This window comes from Schistocerca serialis, chromosome 3 (assembly GCF_023864345.2).
Source record: "Schistocerca serialis cubense isolate TAMUIC-IGC-003099 chromosome 3, iqSchSeri2.2, whole genome shotgun sequence".
NCBI classification, from domain to species: domain Eukaryota; kingdom Metazoa; phylum Arthropoda; class Insecta; order Orthoptera; family Acrididae; genus Schistocerca; species Schistocerca serialis.
Window position 1 is genome coordinate 921919522 of NC_064640.1, and position 19610 is coordinate 921939131.

General features: G+C 41.7%; 1 protein-coding gene across 1 annotated transcript in view; it reads right to left on the reverse strand.

Annotated features, from left to right (window-relative positions):
- The window catches only part of LOC126469615 (pro-neuropeptide Y-like), a 48033-nt gene extending 42389 nt beyond the window's left edge, over window positions 1-5644 (reverse strand). The window contains exon 1 of the mRNA XM_050096737.1: window positions 5615-5644. The gene's annotated coding sequence lies outside the window, so the exon portion shown is untranslated. The remainder of the gene's footprint in view (window positions 1-5614) is intronic.
- Between the last annotated feature and the right edge of the window lie 13966 nt (window positions 5645-19610).

The following is a 19610-nucleotide window of genomic DNA, read 5'->3' on the forward strand; positions in this document are numbered from 1 at the left end:
TGATGCTACATTTGAGTGATGCAGAGCTCTCCACACATATTAGTAATGTATATGATCAGAAATGACTTCAAATATATCTCAAAAAATATCATACAGATATATCAGCGCATCTGTAATTCTGTGCAAATTTGTGAAGAACTGCTGTCTTAATGCTATATTTTTCTTTTAGTGTCTTAACGGGAATAATAATTTGCTTGCAACATTCTTCCTTAAATTGTCATTTTTTCATAATGTGCAACAAAGTATTGAAAGTTCAGCTACATTGTGGCTCATAACTGTTCTCATTTACAGCAAAAATTGAAAATTGTTTCCCATTTATATATAACTGTCATGAAATTACTTTTTGACCAAATTCGGAAGACAAGAGACTATTTATCGGTTATGACTTGGGTAGGGGGAAGGGGAAAGTATATGATTTAATCAGTAATAGGAGTTTTAACATTCTTTTTTCAACTAAAATTCCTCGCAAACAGTTCTGTTCACTCACTGACGACTTAAGCGTAGAAGCTAACTGTAACGAAGTACCGGCTATCGCTATCTCGAAGGTAATCGTGTTGTCTCTACAGACTTAGTTCTGCCCGAGGTTTATTCAATTATTGAAGGAGTGGAGGACCGCGAAAGCAAGAAGAAAAACTCCCTATACGGTTAAAAATGACTGACATAAACTGAAGCTGAAGTTAATCCGAATTTCTAGAGCGCTGATATTAATTTAGGTATTACTTTTTATAAAAATAGGAATATGAATGAAATAAAATTCTTATTAGCATTCAAAAAGTTTGCCGTTTCCGTTTGAGATGTGGCCACTCCACGCGCATTACGTGGCATCGTGACGGGGCTACAGGCGCACAGTTTCTTCTTAGCTGTCTGGAATCCATACTTACTTTCTGGTAAGCCCAGTGGACAACTGCAATGAAACTTAACAAACTGCATCACATACCAATGCTGTGACATTAAAGAAACTGCAGAGTCTATTTTATGTAAATCTGTTACTTTAACCCTGTCATTAAATCGGCCGACAGAATATTATAAAGCTAACGGTGCAATCCAGCATTGTCTAATCAGTTATTTTTGTTAAAGAAATGGTATTTACACTCTTCCCACCACCCAGCGCACGCCCATCCACATCTTCAAAATAATGCTCTCAAGCGTCTCTTTTGATCTTCGTCTCACGCGGCATTAATCGACGATGACAATTATTAAACAGACAGTGTATGGTCTTCACAAATTACTCAGTATGCCTATTGTAACGGGTATCAGTTTGAAGAAATAGCCCTGTCTCTTGAGGAATCTTCTAGTGAAGATGCCTAGAGTGGTTCCACTATCAACAGTTAGACAAAATTGCGGTCATAGAAGTTGGAAAACCAGGAAAGTTGTAAAGATACATTAAATGACGGAATTTTATCTCCAACACTTCAGTGCACTCGAAGTAGCAAGAAATTGCGCAAAACCATTGACATTTGTTGATCTGTTCTAGCCGTCCATGTTTTGTGTGGTACGAATAACGAAATCACGCGGCGTGCTTCCCAATGAATCCCAGACCAATTGGAATATTCTAATGATATGCTTGTTGCTTCAACGAAGATCAAAACTAAAAAGTACTCTATAAAGGAAGATAATGGTTTTAAGCTACGTTGACGATGAAATCTTCAGAAACGGTAAAAAATCTAAAAAAGACCTGTAGAAATTTCGTCGAGTGACTCGAAATTAAACGGGTTCTATTAGAAAAAACTGGGTATGAGAAGGTTAGAAGCACGTAACACGTTTTCCCTCCTGCTAAATTTAAATGTACAAGCTAGAGTGTGTAATTGACTAAGCCACACCGGTAAGAGTAGTTCAAGAGTTGCAGTGTTTTTCCCTGTTCCTTAATAATGAAATAGTTAATAATTTATTGCTTAGTTTCCGATCTATATTGTTTTATAGTCTCTTTGTAGTCATAGATATTCTCACGTGGGTGTCCACGCTCAGAATTATGGGCAACGATGATTATGCCTCTTTGGCTTAAATTATGCATTAACCTTCCGATGAACGAAATGTAGCGTGACGTGTTAGTTTTCCTTGTCAGTTGTCTATCAGAGAGATTTGTTCATTCTTCTGTGCCAGTGCTGAACATGTCGTGATACACCTCGACCTCATCTTTCACTTAACTGCTCATAGCGTCGTAGCGTGTGTTTGGCAGCTTGCATTCAGAAAAAGTGGCTATATCCATTGTCTTCATGTTAAGCTACTCATATTCTTACGAAGTAGGTACCGATATGTTTAAAACCTCTACAAAAATCTACAAAACTGAAGCAATTTTTAATTTAATTTAGCAATTCCAGTAATGGGAAAATGTGGACAGCATCTTTATCGTGTTCAGTGATAATTGTTTCATTTCATTCACGTTTATTGCACCAGTTTAAAGGACAGGTTTGTAGAAATTGTTACTGACTGTGATTGTAATGAAGAAACCAATCGCAGCTAGAGGAAAGACCGATGATACAGTATGGAAACTTTACTGCTGAAATTTGTTGTTTAAAATTATTTTTAAATGTAGAGTGGCATTTTTCACCTACCAATAGCGATCTCACTGAGCTTATGCTTTGTCTCTAGACATACTGTTACTGTAACGTAAAATCACAATAAACACATTATATTTTCCTACTTGCCGTAGTTCGCCCTGATTTAGTGTTCCTATCACGCTGAGATATTATCGGTCAGGTAGAGCTACCACTTCGTTGAAAATATATGGATTCTAATAGTTTAATGATGAAACTGGTAGTTAACTGTTCAATATCAGTGCCAGAAGTGGCTTAGTTTTAAATAAAGAAACGGTAAAGTATGGTAACTAGGATCGCAGATGTTTTAAAAATATGGTACACTTCAACAACATGGACATAATTTTAAGACTGCCACTGAAGGAAAAATATTGTATTCTTTTGGTTACTACTTTATCTTGTTGGAAGTTATAATTTGGATAATGAAACGACATCCAAGCCTTTTACTGTCTCAGTACTGAGCAATTTCGCTCGATTGGAGACAGTAATTTTTTACTTAAGAAGAATTTAGGATTCATTGGAACAAGGGTACCGAAGTGCCGGCCATCAAGGGTATGATATTAACTGGTTTCTAACGCCCATATAAGCAAATGTCGGACTTGGTACCCATTTCCATAACATCTACGTCATTCATAACTACATCATACCACGTTACAAGGGGCGCCATATTTTCCTTCAGTAGGTTTCTCAAAGTTGTGGAAGATAAACTGGGACATATTATGTATACTTTCTAGTTTAGTTAGAATGATGTTTAATTCGTTACTTGCAGCTGTGTATGATATCATAATACATGATGCATGATACGGCACCCCTTTCTAGTAAAGTCTGAATTTTCGATTATTACTTAGTCATCGTCCGATATTGAAGAAATCTGTCGCCTTAGATTATAGTGTGATTTAAATTACTTGGCATCTGAAGTTTCAGGTTACAAGTTGTGTCGCTGTCACGTCAAGAACCGCCAGCGGGCAGTTGTCGCAGCATTCTGCTCTCCAGAACCACAGTAAATCTCTCCTACAAAAATGTCGTCTCTACAGACCGAGGGCTCTTTAATTCTAACGAGAGTGAAGGCTCAAATGGCTCTGAGCACTATGGGACTTAACTTCTGTGGGCATCAGTCCCCTAGAACTTAGAACTACTTAAACCTAACTAACCTAAGGACATCACACACATCCATGCCCGAGGCAGGATTCGAACCTGCGACCGTAGCAGTCCCGCGGTTCGGGACTGCGCGCCTAGAACCACTAGACCACCGCGGCCGGCGAGAGTGAAGGACCGCAAAGCCAAGGAAAAACTTATACAATCCAAAAATTAATCGGAATTTCTGCAGAAGTGATATTAACTTCGATATAATTTGTTACAAAAATAAGAAGCCGAATGAACTAAAATTCATATTACCATTCCAGACGTTGTGATTTGAACCTGACAGCGGTGAGGTGTGCCAGTCCGGTTTGGTTGGGACGTGAGACCGCACGCCGTAAGTCAGATCGTGGCGAGCTTTTGTAAGAGGGCTATAGGCACACAGTCTTCCCTTAGCAGTCTGGATTCCCTGTTTTGTGTAAATCTGTTACTTTAACCCCGTCACTCGGGACCCTTCGCAGCAGCCCCTCCCCCCTCTCCCCCCTCCACCATCCACACTCTTTTTTTAAAGTACGTTTTCGAGTGCACCTTTTGATTACCTTTCATTTTGAATTAACCAACGACAAAAATTATTAAACAAATAGATTACGGTCTTCACACATTACTCACGTCTCTAACCAGGGTACTTTACCTCTGTGACACTGAAATTACAATCGCTGCAATAATAATATGAATTTTATTTCATTTAAATTCTTCGTTTTAGTAACAAACAATATCGGTTTTAACATCGTTAGTTTAGGAATTCAGTCACGTAAAGGAAGCTTTTTCTTGACTTCGCGGTCCTCTCCTGTCGTTGAATTAATCAAAGCTCAGGCTGCAATAAACTTGCAGGACACAATTATCTACAAGAGATGTGTAGTCGTCTATATACTTACAGTTAACTTTTACATTTAAGTCGACGGGGACTGAGTACAGCTGTTTGCGAGAAATTTCAGATTTAAAAAAGTCTCATTTGATTTTTGTAGGAGACGGAGGCTTTAAAGAGATTTACTGCCGCCGAGGAGACTGGAATGCTCTGACGGCTGCCTTCGCGCCAGAAGTAAACAACTTATAACATTAAATGCCGAACTATTTTAACTCATACTGTAACGTGAGGACGACATATATTTTCTATCAGGCATAGATTTCTTATTTACTGAACGGCCTTGTGCTATAAAGGATGTGAAGAAAATCTGAAAGTTACCTGTGATACAGATCTCCAAGAAGATCCAAACCTTTTTTCCTTAAATTTTAATTAGGGTAAGGGCTAAGTTACTTTTAAGAAACGGGCAAATTTTTCACATGTAGGAAACATTATCACACTTATTACGTGATATCTAAACTATTGAACGCAATGAAACTTTTTTTTGTATGTTACTTACCAAAATGACTCGGTCAGCAACCGGTGGTTCCAGACTTTCTTATCGCATTGCGTTTGCTATGTGTAAGCTTCGGAAAATAACGTTCGTTCGGAATTTTGGAAATATTTAACTCACAACGAGTATTAAATTTGAAGTCTGTACAAAAATCATAGAAAAATCGCCCAAAAATTCCGAAATTCTCATAGATCTCTACAGCATCTCTACAAATGTCAAAACTATGATATTAATTTTAATTAGGGTGTAGACGTGTTTTTACATGGAAATAGGCGGGATTTTCCGTACGTCAGAAAAGGCAGGCACACTGCTCTGCGCAGAGAAATTGACGATACAGTGAGAGCCGACAGTGCTAATACAGCTCCACGGATGTATCGACAGTGAGAAGTCGAGCCCGCTACCTGTCAAATGGAAACTACTTCAAATTGAACTATATTTCAGGCCAAGCTGAAAAATCTAGGTAATACATTTGTTTCCCCCGGGAACGCCTTCCATGAACGGACACAGACTGGAGTACGTAGTGCCTAAATAATACTCGGCTGAAGCTAGTAGGCAAGTCGGGCAGTGCGCGCGGCGCCGCAGACTCACCTCTGGTAGCAGCAGCGGCGAGAGGGCGGGAAGGCGGGAAGCTGAACGCTGGGGCCGGCTGCCGCCGCCCTTATATACTGCCCTCCGGCGCGGAGGGGGCGGCGTGGGTGGCGCGCCTCTCGCCATTGGTGCGCTCGCCGCCCCGCGGCCCCCTCCACACCGACACGTCCTAAGCTCCTTATCACTCATTCTACTGGCAAACAATTTATAAATTTCACCGAGATATTCCGCCAGCGAACTTTGTTTCCTGTGGGTGGTGTAGTGTTAAACCGAGTACCAATGGTTAAGGTTAAGAATTTTTGATCTGCTATCATTTGTTGTTCTACAAGAGGTAGCATATTTTAATGAGGAAGAATGTGGTACTTCTTAATTAGTAGTGGCATCTATAGATCACGTGTTCCTCACGAAGTACAAATGAACCACTGTAGTTTACCATCTGTATGAATTAGTTAGAAAACAACGTACTTCACATATGAGAACATTGATCCTCGCGGCGACATTCTTGGATAAATGTTTCTCAGTTTTCTAGCCGCGTCAGATTTGTTCGTATACTCCAGCTGTTAACGACTTATTCTATTAGGAGTGAAATCTCGTGCCGTTGTTTGGTATGTAGTTGGCACCAAGTCTCGGAACTTCCGTTTGCTACCAGAGAGTATGTCCAGGCCTGCGATGGAGGAAAATTAGTAACAATGGTGATTCCGTGAGATGCTATATAGCTCGGCTTATTTTTCTATAGCCTTTCGACATTAGGCACCACTAAGGGTATAGCCGCCGTCCCGATTGAAGCTGTACATACTAATTTCAACGGATTCCTTGATTACAGAATCTCAGTAGTTAGGTACTTAAGATAAGATATTCCTTACATCAAACGCAATCGTAAGTTTTTGAGGCTCTGTTCTGCAATAGCAGATCTGTCGAAATAGCGATATTTGATGTTGCATTGCAGCTTTGTGTTACATTCTGGCGGCCAGAGTGGCCTGCTGTTCTAGGCGCTCCAGTCTGGAGCTGAGCGACCGCTACGGTCGCAGGTTCGAATCCTGCCTCGGGCATGGATGTGTGTGATGTCTTTAGGTTAGTTAGGTTTAATTAGTTCTAAGTTCTAGGCGACTGATGACATCAGAAGTTCAATCGCATAGTGCTCAGAGCCATTTTGTGTTACATTCTGAAATCGTATTACCGACTGACCAGTGTAACTGCTACCACACATCCACGAGGAATTTCGTAACTTTTCGGAACATTGCTGTCTTTTACTGCTCATATGGTCTCTGTAATTTTCTTGTGAGGTGGGTAATGAATTGAATACCTTCACTCTGTCTAATTTACTTCGTGTAACTCCGAAGAAAGGAAGGAGTTTAATAAACCTATTTTCTCGTGATGACTGAATATCTCCGTGCCGACGCCACATTAAATACCGCGATTTCGACAAATCTGCTCTTGCCGAACACAGCCGTACAACAAGTAAATTAGTTTGTTCTATGAGACGAATACCTTATACTATGTATCTCTTCATTGGTATTCTGCAACGAAAGAAGTTATTGAGATTAGAATCGCTGCTAATATTCCTCAATCACAGACATAGACGTGATCCCTCGTAGCTTATGGAAGTTTCCTGACTTCGTGACGTCTCTATGACATTATTCGACCAACTACATACCAAAATAGCACTCCGCCCATTAGAATCAAAGGTAGTACCTGTCGAGCAAGTTCGCGTATACAAACACATCAACCAAATCTCACGCGGCGAGAAAACCGAGACAAATGTATGCAAGTATTTCTCATACTTTTATCTGCAATTGTATCTATATTCAACAAATTATCAGGATTGTAACACGTTTGTATAGCCTACACAAGAGTGCAAGAAATTTTAATCTGTCTCTTAAAACAAAGACGACGTTATCGTCGAGGAACGTTGTCGGCTAAAATCAGAGAACCAGAATTTGAAGTAGAATCTGAAAAGATTCTGCTCCCCCGTGAAATGTCTTGCGTAGAAATCATGAAAATAAGAAGAGGTAGGCCAAGTCTCATTCTAAAACATGCAGTCGGTAATTCTTTTCTTTCACCATTTGCAAAAGAAAGGAGAGCGAGTGGTTAACACTTGTACAACTACATCCGGCAGGCACTGCAGAGTGTAGATGTAAATTCGTGGCAGCGGTTTTTTTTTGTCTAATCACTTCGTGGAGTGCGTAGGAATGGCTGCTTATGCCTACCTAAGAAGTGTTACTAGTCTAATTTTCTGGTGCGAGTTGCTTCGAGTGTTTGTTTTTGAGATTTTCCTTCCTTGTACAGGCTGCTTTGGATTTCAAGTACTTTACTAGTATTTCAACATGTACCGTACAAGTGTTCTGTATGTAAGCTGTTTCGTGATAAACGGCTGTTTCCTGATATCGTAGCAATGAATCTAAACCTGCTGTTTTCTTTTCCCCCTCTGGACGTATGCGGTATTTCGAATTCGTATTGCCATATGTTGTTATTTCCGGGTAAGCCTATTTTAACAAGCCTGAGCCCAGTAAGTGAAGTATTTATTGTACAGTAAAAAGGTATCATATGTCTACGTCTTGTTATACGGAAAAGAAGGTCCGCCCCAGTAGCTGAGTGGTCAGCGTGACGGATTGCCGTCCTCTGGGCCCGGGTTCGATTCCCGGCTGGGTCGGAGATTTTCTCCGCTCAGGGACTGGGTGTTGTGTTGTGTTCATCATCATTTCATCCCCATCCGGCGTGCAGGTCGCCCAATGTGGCGCCGAATGTAATAAGACCTGCGATATGGCGGCCGGACCTGCCCCGCGAGGGGCCTCCCGGCCAATGACGCCAAACGCTCATTTCCATTTCCATACGGAAAAGAACAGAGGAGGTATCGAGTTAATCTTTTGTCAACTTGGTCATCGCCAGTGACGGAACGCAAGCTCATATTGGACTTTGTTGTCGAAGGAAATCAGAGACAATATCATTTAAGAAACCATCGCGGTTTTCCTTCCAAATTGTTTAGGAAATCACGAAAACATAAATCGAGCTGAATTGGCAGGCATTTAAGTCCCACTCCTTCATCAACATAAATACAGTTCCTTCAAAGCTGCGCCAGCTTTCTTGATTCCTGTGAAACTCACGAACCTACATTAAGTGGTACACGTCAGTAATTGTACCATGTGGTTTTTTCTTGCAGAAATGGAGTTACGTATTCCTACAATTATTAACGAAAATTATTTTACAATATGTAACAGTACTATCTGCTGTATGACTGAGCAGTATTCAGTATTTTCTGTGATTGAGGATGCGATATACTTTGTGTAGCGGTAGTACAAAAAGATAAAATAATTCAATTAAAAATAAGACCAGCTGCAACACCCAGTGATTAGCAGCTGACCCTAAATGTAAATAATCTCTGAGTAATGGGCGATAAGCTGCAGTATTGGATGGGGAGCGACAGCGATAAATAGTCTGTAGTATCAGTTAGGTACCCTGGCGGTCGATTAAAATCGTTTGCGATAGAACAGCTTCGCCACACCATTAGTGACAAACTACGGTGCATTGGAAGAATTATGGCGTACAACGTATCTGCACTGAAAACATACCCGTAATTGCTACACGACTGCAGAAAAAAAAGACTGAAATGAGTGAAGAAATAGACTGAGCGACTGTCATGTGCTTGCTTGAATGGTGTAAAGACCTTGCATAGATCAGAGCCCACTGGCATGCTAATATACGAGAGGCGTCCCATAAGTAATGCAACACATTTTTCTCGGCCAATTTCGATTAAAAAATGAAGAATTTATTGTGGGATATCGTGGAATATTCCCGCTTGAGCCCCTATAGTTTCATGAAGTTCCGACTGGTAGCGGAGCTATACGTAGCCTTTAAAATGACATCCGTAATGGAGGTGCGTTCCAAGCAGAGAGCTGTCAATTATGAAACAGAGGATCGCAGATAATAATAGGCGCTTGCAGAATGTCTAGAGAGTCGCGGCAGTGAACAAAAGCACGGTGAGTCGTTGGGCGAAACGTCTGTCATCGTCCCAACAACATCGCTCAGACCTGTCTGATCTCTCGCGTGCCGGCCGGCCACACACAGCTATGACTCCTGCAATTTGGAACGTGCGGACACTCTCATTCGAGGTGATAGAAGCATCACAATCAAACTCGTCGATGTACTGTTGCACGTCACTGTTGTTAGTTCTGACTCATTCGACCACCAGTAGCAGTACTCAAACGTGTGCGGCCCCTGGGTTCCTCGCCGCCTAGCGGAAGACCATAAAGAGCAACTAAAAACGATCTGTACGGAATCGCTTGCACCGTCAGCCTGTAAACTAGTGGTGACAGTCTTTGGTACTCTGAAGGGGCTATTCTGTTTGATGTCATCCACCATGGTGCAAGGACCAACTCTGAAGCGTATTGTGCTACCCTCAGGAAACTGAAGACACGACTTCGGCGTGTTTGTCGCAACAGAACTGCTAACGAACTTCTTCTTCACGTGAACTCAAGGCCTCACATAAGTCTGCGCACCCGAGAGGAGCTCACTAAACTTCACCGGATGTTCTTCCCGCACCGCCCTACAGCCCGGATCTCTCACCTTCCGGCTTCTATCTGTTTAGCCCAATGAAGGATTAACTCCACGAGAAGCAGTACGTGTAGGATGGGGCTACTAATGATGCAGCAAGTCGTCCATTCCGACGTGTACCGGAAGAGTGCTACCATGCGGGTATACAGGCCGTCCCATTAACGTGACGTAAGGCCGTCGCACTGAACGGAGATTATGTTGAAAAATAGGGGTTTGTAGCCAAAACAGTGGGGAGTAAAATGGTGTATTTGAATCCTGAATGAAGACAACCTGCTTTCATATGAAAAATATTTTGCAATATTTACTGAACGCTCCTCGTAGTTCCCGCGACGTAAAAATTGTTTGATTTGCCCTGTGGCTCGAGTTTTGTAGCTATTTTCAATGTGAAGGGACATAAATGGTACATTCAACATCTGAGAATCTACCCGATCAGAAAATTTTAGGAACGTATTACTGTTCCCTCTATAAATATCACGAAAGAAACGAAGGTGCAGGGTTTGGATTATAATCAGCGATTATATCACACAGTGTCCGTGGATGGTGTAAGACCAGTGAGAGTCATACAAGTTTAGATGCAATCTCTTATATTCAATAGAACGACTTGGAAAATGTAATCGCTGGTGAAAATCCGTACATTTTGTTGAAAGACAATCATGTCTATTTTCTTGGTCGTGTCTACCATTGCTAATTCAGACAAATAATGGAGAAGACGATCTTCCTGCTGGTTTAGCTTAACGTGCAACGATCTGACTTAACAGACAGTGTAACAGGCCCAGACAGAATCAACTCCTTCTGGACTGAATGTCTAGAAGGATTTGAACGAATCAACGCCTGCAAACGACGACCGTGGTTTGGAACAACCGTAAACCTGACTATGATAGTTATGTAATTTCCCACACTCTTCTAAACAAATAAAATTTGGTTCAATATATCCGTTTCAAAACCACACGCTAAATACGAATATGGGTATAACACATTTATCACGATTCGCAATCAGATTATGCATACGGAATTTCTTCCGTAAGGTGACTGACGGAGTTGGTAGTAGGATCCGCAGCCGACAACTGAATTAAAATTAAATAATTGCTATACAATGGGCGAGGTTGTTCCCATCATTAGAGGCTGCTGTCATAGGGGAGACAAACTTTCAAGAGAAAATGTGGACGTGAGCAAATTGCAACCAGCCACTGTTATACAAAATTAGCAACAAGAAAACTGTGACTGGTAACGGTTTGCCCAGCTGCTTAATGGGTTATTTGTAAGATGTTCGCTCTCTTTGATCGCAATTCGCTGGCTTTAATTTATCTCTGACTCTATTCGCCACAGACTTCTGAGTATAAATTTAATTGCCAGAGGCAGATAATTTAGTGTGTTATCGTTGGTTTTGTAATATGATTCCATACGTCACACTAATTTGGAGAGAAAGCCTTGCTCCACTTCGCCTGAATATCCAGTAAGACGCAATGTTTTGCTGAATTACAATAATAAAAGCAGTATTTAATAATATATCTGGTTGTAGTGTAGCGCCATTCTCATGAAGTTAAGGAAATTACAGCCTTCTTAGCAGGGTAGTTGGTTCTGAATGGAAGAAATTTGTGGTACAGTCCATGCCAAAATCCTACGCTTTCACCATGGTTCATCTCTGGCAACCATTCGACAGTAATTTTTTTAATGTGCACTGTAAATTTTCAGTGTTCTGGATGCTTAGAACAGACGAGACGGTCTTCCTATTGTACAAATTGCAGCAGGTAGCAAGTGCCGTTAGAGTAAAGAGCGTGAATTAATAAACAGCTGTTCTTAATATAAGAGTAATTGGCTCGCTGTCCAGATGGTAATTGCGCTTTGCGACCCGCCAACATCGAGGATGTTATAGTGTTCTGACGGTCCCAATCCATCAACAGATTTATCAACGCAAAGTGCATGTTACTGGGTTCTTTTAATGAGGCTGAAGTAGTTCGCTCGGTCCTTTGTAACTAGATGATCACTTTCGGCGATAGTGTTGTTTAGGAACAGAGGCTTTGAAGATTTAAATAGTTTTATTAACTTTCTGTGTCCTGCGATATGAATGGAATGATTACCGTATAGCCAATGACAGTGGATGGACTTACGCTGCAGCTGTAATGTTTTTTTTTTTCAGGCTAAAAACTAAGATAGTACGCTGTTATTGGCTGAGAGGCTCTTAGTGGAAGACTCAGTATTTCATTCGGAGAAGTCCTTCTACGCAGACATTTGCAGTTCTACATTCACAATAAAACGCTGAGTGTAGTAGAACTATGCGAAATAAACTTTCGAAGGATAACACGGCAACACGTGACATCCAGTGAAAACCAACAGAAAACTAATTCATGCGCCTGCAACAATTCGTACTCCGAGAGGTCTTATGCGAGAAACAAGATTGCACAGTGAATACATCTTGATAACTTTACATTTGGACAGACCACTGACAGCCCAAAGTGAGCGTTATGTATGACAGATGTTGAATATCACCCGAAGCGTCGTTTTGTGGCAGTGGGCAAGATTGTAGGATAAAGAAAACATTCAACGGTAATATTAACAAGGTCAGACATGCGTAGTAAGCTAGCGGCAGCATCTTTACGATGCATTATGACTTCCAAGCACAACAGCACTAACGTGCCCTCAGATCTGTAGTGATATAATCCTGAAACGACATGTGGGGTATTTGGGCCTCCGTTTGATCCGATGCCCGAAAACACATGGCACTCCTGCAATATGAGAAAATCATATGCTTACAGGGTGTTACAAAAAGGTACGGCCAAACTTTCAGGAAACATTCCTCATACACAAATAAAGAAAAGATGTTATGTGGACATGTGTCCGGAAACGCTTAATTTCCATGTTAGAGCTCATTTTAGTTTCGTCAGTATGTACTCCAACGCGATCAAATTGTAAATTTTCACAATCAACATGTGTGGGCTGACGAAAATCCGCACGCAATTGTGCAATCACCTCATCAACACAGATTTTCTGTGAACGTTTGGGCAGGCATTGTTGGTGATGTCTTGATTGGGCCCCATGTTCTTCCACCTACGCTCAATGGAGCACGTTATCATGATTTCATACGGGATACTCTACCTGTGCTGCTAGAACATGTGCCTTTACAAGTACGATACAACATGTGGTTCATGCACGATGGAGCTCCTGCACAATTCAGTCGAAGTGTTCATACGCTTCTCAACAACAGATTCGGTGACCGATGGATTGGTAGAGGCGGACCAATTCCATGGCTTCCACGCTCTCCTGACCTCAACCCTCTTGACTTTGATTTGTGGGGGCATTTGAAAGCTTTTGTCTACGCAACCCCGGTACCAAATGTAGAGACTCTTCGTGCTCGCATTGTGGACGGCTATGATAGAATACGGCATTCTCCAGGGCTGCATCAGCGCATCAGGGATTCCATGCGACGGAGGGTGGATGCATGTATCCTCACTAACGGAGGACATTTTGAACATTTCCTGCAACAAAGTGTTTGAAGTCACGCTGGTACGTTCTATTGCTTTGTGTTTCCATTCCATGATTATTGTGATTTGAAGAGAAGTAATAAAATGAGCTCCAACATGGAAAGTAAGCGTTTCCGGACACATGTCCACATAACATATTTTCTTTCTTTGTGTGTGAGGAATGTCTCCTGAAAGTTTGGCCGTACCTTCTTGTAACACCCTGTATAATAACTAGTTTGCTCGTCGAACTTTAATCCGATTAACTATGACCCGAAGGGATGCAGCCCTAACGACGTCACCACCGTCCGAGTCTGATCTCCAAGAGGGTGTTTGTCCAGCAATGGGAGGCGCTACTGGAAACACGACTGGAATGCCAAATCTACGCTCTAGAGAAATATGGCGTTCTTTTAAATGTAGCTTCCGCAACTATGACTGCTTTATAATGTATTAGTACATATGGTGTAGGGACTCGTCCAATAATTAGAAAGAAAACGATACTGGCATCCATCGTGTACTATAAATGAACTACTTCCTCTTAGAATGTATCACGTCCCATGTTAAGCAGGACAGGATCCATACTGCTCGGCTCAGAACGATTAATTTAACACAGGAGACCGTGACACAGTGAGAACCGTGTCTGGGTGTCAACAAGTGGGCACAGCTCCAACAGGTGGCCGTGTGCCCCTCTCATACCGTTTGAAGATCCACTCTGCGCCACGCGCCCCGTAGACAACACCGCAAAGCTAGCGCGCATTGTAGCCGTGCACGCTGGTGACAGTAAGCGTGTCATTACACTGCCTCCGCGATTGAACACGAAAGTCAACTCCACTTCTCTCTCTCTCTCTCTCTCTCTCTCTCTCTCCTTCTTTTTTCTTTTTCTAGTACTATGCGTAATGGCTAGTTTGCGTCGAGAAAGGAAACTTGCAAGGAACTGTATTAACGTGTATGCATATTTTTAATTATTTTGTTTGAGTTACACTACTGGCCATTAAAATTGCTACACCAAGAAGAAATACATATGATAAACGGGTATTCATTGGACAAATATATTATACTAGAACTGACATGTGATTATATTTTCACGCAATTTGGGTGCATAGCTCCTGAGAAATCAGTAGCCAGAACAACCACCTCTGGCCGTAATAACGGCCTTGACGAGCCTGGGCATTGAGTCAAATAGAGTTTGGATGGCGTGTGCAGGTACAGCTGCCCATGCAGCTTCAACACGATACTACAGTTCATCAAGAGTAGTGACTGGCGTATTGTGACGAGCTAGTTGCTCGGTCACCATTGACCAGACGTTTTCAATTGGTGAGAGATCTGGAGAATGTGCTGGCCAGGGCAGCAGTCGAACATTTTCTGTATCCAGAAAGGCCCGTACAGGACATGAAACATGCGGTCGTGCATTATCCTGCTGAAATGTAGGATAAAGCCACGGGTCGTAACACATCTGAAATGTAACGTCCACTATTCGATGTACCGTCAATGCGAACAAGAGTTGTCCGAGACGTGTAACCAATGGCACCCCATACTATCACTCCGGGTGATACGCCCGTATGGCGATGACGAATACACGCTTCCAATGTGCGTTCACCGCGATGTCACCAAACAAGGATGCCACCATCATGATGCTGTAAATATAACCTGGATTCATCCAAAAAAATGACGTTTTGCCATTCGTGCATCCAGGTTCGTTGTTGAGTACAACATCGCAGGGTAACTGCAGCCATGGTCTCCGAGCTGGTAGTCCTTGCTGCTGCAAACGTCGTCGAACTGTTCGTGCAGATGATTGTTGTCTTGCAAACGTCCCCATCTGTTGACTCAGGGATCGAGAAGTGGCTGCGCGATCCGTTACAGCCATGCGGATAAGATGCCTGTCATCTCTACTGCTAGTGATACGAGGGCGTTGGGATCCAGCACGGCGTTCCGTATTACCCTCCTGAACTCACCGATTCCATATTCTGCTAACAGTCATTGGATCTCGACCAACGCGAGCAGCAATGTAGCGATACGATAAACCGCAATCACGATAGGCTACAATCCGACCTTTATTAAAGTCGGAAACGTGATGGTACGCATTTCTCCTCCTTACACGAGGCATCACAACAACGTTTCACCAGGCAACGCCGGTCAACTGCTGCTTGTGTATGAGAAATCGGTTGGAAACCTTCCTGATTTCAGCACGTTGTAGGTGTCGCCACCTGCGCCAACCTTGTGTGAATGTTCTGAAAAGCTAATCATTTGCATATCACAGCATCTTCTTCTTGTCGGTTAACTTTCGCGTCTGTAGCACGTCATCTTCGTGGTGTAGCAATTTTAATGGCCAGTAGTGTAGTTTTAAAGTACAAGTACAGAGAATCACTAAAGAAAAGACGAATATTAAGTGATTCATATCTCCCCATTAAAACAAACGACTGCGTGGAAGCGCCAGAGTGTAAGTTGCATTGGCGTTTCGTAAGTTTTGTTCGACATGTTGCCATGACGTGCGTGGAAAACTTCAGTAGTTAGCCCAATGGAAAACTGATCATGGTCCATTGTCTCCGTGTACCTTCGCGTAGCAATATTTCTTTTATAAATTAGAGATTTCAGAAAACACCATTAAAAGAAATTAACTGGATTAAAGTCCAGACATCTAGACGACAATGACACAGCCTTTCCACGACAAACCCATTTGGAAGGAAATGCATTTTAAAGGGTAACGTCGCACTGAGGCGCGCAAGTGAGAGATAATTTCATCTTGCACGAATAATACTTCCATACGACAGGTTAGAGTAACATTTTCCAGTAATTCCGGTAAATCAGCATCCTGGAATACTCAAGTCGCTCTACGATCAGTTTTGGTGGTAGGACATTTTGCCCTATAAGGCAATGATCGACAATGCCACACGAAATATTGACAGACAACTTACTTTTGTTTCCCACTCGCTCCTATTATGACTACACACTGTGCCCCCCAGCATGAAACTGGCATTATTAGTTCAAGAACTTTTCTCGAATAATGCAGGTCCTACATCAGTCGCACAAGTCCAGCATCTGCTAGTATTATTCCGGTAACAACGGTTGCATCACCTACACGAGAAAGCGGTGGAAATGGTGATTTCTGTGCAATACTCGAACAACGGATTGTGACATTTCTGATTGACCTGCTGCTTATTCTTCGGACCAGTTTACAAGAAATTGTCTTCGGCATCGAATGTCGGTACCGACTACTAAATTCTAAAAGCACCACCTGTCCACTGAGAAAAATGGTTTTGATAATGGGAGGCGCCTGCTGAGAATATTTTGTAGGTAGAGACATCTTGAAATTTCGTCCTTTAGCCCATAAATAATGTGAGTTTCGGGATACTCCTAGTCTTACAAAGCTGAGATGGAAGTAACACTGCGAAGCGTCCGTTAGTAGCTGCAGGTGCGGCGCATATCAGCACACTTCCCTTAGACACTGGACGTTCTTTCCGTTTAGAGCTCAAATTTCACACATCATGTGACTGAATACACTATAGTTGTAGGCAAAGTGATTCAAAAGTTCTTTTATGATGACTCGTATTCTGCAATGAGGTAAGTTTGTCTCGCGTCTTATCGGCGCTGGCTGATTCAAATCAGGACTTTTGTTTCTCGTGTGACACATCTGTGGGAAAATAAGATCTTGAGGCTCTGATAGTCTCGTTAAATGGTTGATCTTCATTTATTTATTTTGGAAACACTGAGTCCAGAAGGAAACAGGTAACAACTGTTCTCAACTTGTGCGAAACAGCATACGTTTCCTCATTATGTGTTCAGGGTGTTGATTTTAACTTGAAACAACTAACTGTCTCTAAAACGACGCATCATACGAAAAAAATGTTCTAAATGAAAACTTACTATTAGTAAAAAGGGCATCTGTTTGTGCTACAACTGGCCACCTCCTAACCACCGCTCTAGCGTGTTTTTATAAATGGGAAACCCTCCCCCCTCCATTTTAGCGTATATTCGAATTCTACGCCAAAAAAATAGGTACGGTTTACTAAGACCATTGTTTTCCATTCGTGATAGATGGCGCCGTAATCGAAAAATATCAAGTGTACCTGTTTTTGCAACTAAGAAGCGACATATTTAATATTATATTTCATTTAAGACGTTAATGTAAACCTTTGTTTTCTAACGGTAGATATTGACATTCACACGCTATTTGAGTGTTGAAAGTGTGATTTTACAGTACAAATAATATAGCTGGATACTGATATTTCTGGTAAGTAATCTGCTTGTATGATAACGTAATTTTCTGTTTCCTACGGGGTTCATTGTGGTTTGTCCTCAATCCATCTGTGTTTTGCCGCTACTGATCATTACTGTGCTCTATGTGCACAGTGATTTTTGTAAATAAAAGCGATTTACAGGCACTGATCAGTGAAACATTACGACCTCTTATATAAGAAACAGCTGAAATTTAATGTTTTCTGGATTCTACAAGTTCGTGACACGTGTTAGGAAGTAGATGGGAAGAGATGCTCGCATTGAGGTCACGCATTTTCAACCGATTTCGAGTGTGCGGGGTGTGCTAAGGATGACAAAGGTGTGGGTGTCCTGGACAGTTGTGGATTTGCATTGAATGTAAAAATGCGGAAGGGTCACTGGTAAAATATCATGGATTTATTGAAATAAAGGGTCATACTTGATTTGGTTCGCTTGGGGAAACCCACCAGCTCGTTTGAAGGGGCCATACGGCCAAGAATCTAAATGGCAACATCCGGAGGACAGGATATGACAGTGTGTTTGTATACCGGAGGCCGGCATGTAAGAGAGCATAGCGTGGCCCCTCTCACTCAACCGCGTCATTCTCACCCACGCTCTGATTGCTAGAGAGCTTCTGCTGAGGACTTACCAAAGTGTCCCTCCGTCAGCAGCTCTGAAAGCTTTTCGCCCACTGGCGAGCTTGCATCGTATTGTCAAACTGAACAATAATTTTTTTAAGAAAAATTATCCTTTAATCCTTCAGACAGTTGACGTCTGTATACTTGAAAGTCGTCGTAAGCCGTGAACTGGCGATGTGTGCTTCAGATGTGTGCAGTACAGTCAGGACATCCGTCATACTGTCGAAACCACCATAAGAGCCTGTGATGTAACAAAGTGACGTTGTTATTCAGTCGAAAAGTTGGAGTTTGAGATTTCGCTTACTGTTTTATCAATCACAATTGGCGTAAGAATCATGGATTGACCATTGCCATAAAATATTGCATTATGAAATGTGAATAGTCTTTACTTGCAGTTTCTCGTGGCTTGAAGCAGTCACAGCTAGCGTGCTATTGATTAAGAAATTGCATTATCGTCTTTCTAATTACTTCATGATCGTAGGTAAGATCATACCCGGTTGTGAAGTTATTATTATGACAAAACAACTTCCTAAGGGACCAGAAAGTTCTTAAGGACGCAAAAATAACTGTAACATCACACAAAAGGGAAATTCAATATTAAAGCTGATGCAAGAAGACGATAAAACAGTTTTCTTTTTATCAATGTAACACGCACATTGGACTGCTGATCTTGGTGTCTTTATTCTTATCAAAATGCATGATTAAAATGAAAATAATACTGAGGAGATGATAGGAATGAGCACTGCTAAATGATTCAGTATTCCCAGAACAAATATTTATTATAACTAAAACATATATCGTAACTTAAGGTTAGTACTACATTGACGGTAGATTTTTATGTCCGTTTCATGTCCATTGATCGCTCTTTTATATAGCCATTGTCCTCTTTGAGTCGCTCGTGCGTCGTCACGGTAAGTTATAGCAGTTCTTCTTTTTACACTTCACTCAAACTTAGACATAACACGTTTTTAAACATTTAGTAAAAGTTAGGTCAGACTGCCACAAATCTGCGTCCGTCTTACTTAAGAAAAACAGTACAAGTCTTTTAGCATTCAAGGCTTCATTTGTTCTACAGCGAACAAAATAATAAAGGATCGCATATCTATCCGTATTTTTCTGTTTATGTTGCCGCACAAAGACGAC